Source organism: Miscanthus floridulus, chromosome 8 (genome assembly GCF_019320115.1).
Source record: "Miscanthus floridulus cultivar M001 chromosome 8, ASM1932011v1, whole genome shotgun sequence".
Taxonomy (NCBI): Eukaryota; Viridiplantae; Streptophyta; class Magnoliopsida; order Poales; family Poaceae; genus Miscanthus; species Miscanthus floridulus.
Window position 1 is genome coordinate 4,268,910 of NC_089587.1, and position 3,381 is coordinate 4,272,290.

Here is a 3,381-nt window from a genome sequence, read left to right on the forward strand (position 1 = left end):
AGATGAGTGATGCCAACACGTTTGAAGAATGAGTTGAGAGCTTGATACTCCCCACCCCAATCGGTTTGAATAGCCTTGATCTTTCGATTAAATCTACGCTCAACAAGGTGTTGGAAATCTTGGAAACATTGAAAAACCTCCGATTTATGACGCAAGAGATATAACCAAACAAACTTACTATGATCATCAATGAAACTCACATAATAATTGTGGCGGCCAACCGAAGTTGACGCAGGACCCCAAACGTCTGAAAAAACAAGATCAAGAGGGCTAGCTGACTTGCTAGTCGATTTTGGATACGGTAACTGATGGCTTTTGCCAAGTTGACAGCCATTACACACATGTTTATTGGACTCCTTTGAAAAAGAAATACTGTGGCGGCTAAGCACCTGCCTAACTACTGGTGTAGAAGCATGACCTAGCCTATTGTGCCACACAGACTCGGACGACTTGGTGACGCTATAGGCTTCTTTATTCTCTGATGACGACTGGCTACGGAAAGGAAGCAAAGGGTACATGCCTCGTTCACATCTGCCTTGATGAAGAATTTTCTTCATCGCCTGTTCCTTGATTAAAAAATGAGTAGGATGAAATTCAACGAAGACATTATTGTCATGTGTAAGACGCTGAACTGAAACTAGATTCTTTTGGGCCTTTGGTACATGAAGGATATTGCGTAAATAAATGGAGCTAGATGGGGAACGCAAAGTACGATGACCGATGTGAGTAATTTCCATACCGTTCCCGTTGGCGGCGTGCACTTGATCACCACCACTGTAGCGCTCCCTGGTCGTGAGCTTCTCTAGCTCAGATGTGATGTGGTCGGTGGCTCCACTGTCCACGTACCAGTTGGTGTCAACGCCATAGGAAGTGGTTGCCGACGATGCCGACTTCTGTGGAGGTCCCTGGTACCTTTCATCATAGCGCTTGTAGCACTTGGCCGCGCCATGGCCCTCCTTGCCACATACCTGGCAAATGAGGCCAGCTTGGAAATTGGAGGAGTGGCCACCATTGCGACCCCCTTTGCCTCCACGATTGAAGCCACCACGGCTTCCTCCACCCCCGCGATTTCCACCGCGGAAGTTGTTGCCGTTGCCGCGACCTCCCTTGGCCACCATGTTGGCTGATGATTGATAGCCACCACCGCCATTCTTCATCTCCATCCTGGACTCGAAGCTTGTAAGTTGGGTAAAAAGTTCCCCAACCGAGATTGGTTCGACGCGTGCTGCCACTGCCGAGACAACCGCATCATACTCACGGTCTAGACCCGAGAGAATGTAGGAGATCAGTTCTTCATCTTCGAGCTTGCGACCAGCAGCAGCCATTTCATCCGCATAGCCTTTCATCTTGACGAAGAACTCACTGATTGATGACGTGCCTTTGGACGCATTGGCCAAGGCCATCCGCGTGCTGATGATGCATGCACGGGATTGAGATGCAAACATTGCTTCGATTGCATCCCATGCTTGCTTGGCGGTGACCACCGTAGTGGGAACTTGCGCCGAGATCTCCTTTGACAGAGATGTCAGGAGAAAACTCAGGACCGTCTGGTCCTTAGCCACCCATGACTCATAGTCAGGGTTAGCCTCCATGTCGCCCTTCTTGTCATCCGACTTGGCCTCCAGGAACGGTGACGGTGGGTTGGAGTTGGGGCCGATGAAGGAGAAGAGCTGCGCTCCCTTGAGCGCTGACGAGACTTGCAGCTTCCACATCGGGAAGTTCTTCCGATCCAGCTTCTCTGTCACGGAGAAGCCGAAGGAGGGGACCGACGACGCACCGGACGATGATGAGGCAAGTTGGAACGCCATGAGGTTTCCCCGTGTGGAGTTTTGACGGCTCTGGTACCATGTAAAGATGAGGGAACGAGTTGCCCTATTAGGGTCTCGGTTACATGTTATATAAGATGGGAATCGCCCCCATCGTGGCATGTACATCAAGGTGAATGCAGTTACAACAGATTGAAGATCATATCTATCCTATCAACTAACTTGAGCTACAAGCTAGGAGATCTACAACAGAAAATATCTAGAGCTATCACGTGTACCGTGAATACAAGATCCTTATCAGTCCTGACGTGCTCTTGATTCGTTAAGGAATTCACCAGAACTCTGATTGGGCTGACGCATTCTTGCATCATATTAGCTTTGCTTTTTTTTGCAGGCAAGAAATTCATTATGGGGTTTACAGGTTGAATCAGCTTGGGGAAAACACCTCAGATCTTACAGCACGGGCATAAAGAGCGAGTGATTTTACCGACCGTGCTTAATCATATATACTCATGACTCATTAGTGTTGCTTGGGGCAAATTGTTTCTAAGTTATATGAAGGTTGGTGGCAAACCCAGAATGGGCTGATGGCCCACGGTAATTTAGGCTTAGGGGTGTAAAACTCATGAGTCAGAATGGGATACCCAGAAAGAAATTGAGATACTGGGACGAACTTAAATCATATATTGTCCTGACTCATGAAGTCGAATCACTCTGGAATCTCACAAATTGATCCAAGTTCTCTTATAGGCAAGCGAATTAGATGTAGTTCAGGCAACCTAATCGGTCGCCGCTGTAGGTTTCCTAGAAAAAATGATCCATCTTTTTCACCGTTTCCAGGTTCCAGCTACCGTAGGTGAGCCAAGGGCTGAATAAGACGAGGAATTGAAGTGCAGACGAAGAGCAAGATGATGCATTGATGCTAGTTCTAAAGACAAGAAGCTAGTTGGACTCATGTTGTTCCAAAGACAACAAAGAGCAAGATGATGTGCAGAAGAAGAGCAAGAATATTTCTCTAAAAAAAGAGAAACAAATCAAGAGCATGAATAAGCCTTTGCCTTGCTGATTTTCTTTTAATTTTTGTCTGAAAAGTGGTGTCCTGACCTATCATCTTTGGTTGTGTCAAGATTTCACCAGAACTTTGACTTATTTGTCCACCGCGTCCCATGCATTCCACATGCATGAGGAATTTGCTTTGCTCTAGTCATGGTTAACCAACAACCAGTTCCTCCATCAGTCCATCTGTTTGGGAGGTAAATAAATTTCATAGGGATTTCATTTTACAGCAGATCGTCTCCATCTATTTGCTATTATCTTGCTGCAGCCTCCAAGTCCAAATCCAAAGGGTGCCAAACTTTGGCCAACTTTTGCCTGGCCCTATTAGAAGTAGCAATAGCGATCAAACCCAAATGGTAAGGTTCCATGCAAATAAAGTAGACTGTAGGCTACAGTCTGAAAGTATTTGATTCTCCTCTGCATCAAAGCCACGGCCGAAAGCCATATATATGCCTTGCGTGGTTTGACCCTGCCTTCCCAAATAAATCCCATTCCCGTGTAGCACCAATGTAACAAGCTTGGTCATGAGCCAAATGCTTGACTGCACTGGGGATGCTTC

The 3,381-nt window shown here is 46.8% G+C and overlaps 1 non-coding gene across 1 annotated transcript; it reads right to left on the reverse strand.

The window, feature by feature from the left end:
- Window positions 1-1,168: 1,168 nt before the first annotated feature.
- On the reverse strand, window positions 1,169-1,307 carry LOC136478831 (small nucleolar RNA Z247). Its single transcript, XR_010764505.1, has one exon. It is a non-coding gene; the product is annotated as a small nucleolar RNA Z247 (small nucleolar RNA).
- Window positions 1,308-3,381: the final 2,074 nt, after the last annotated feature.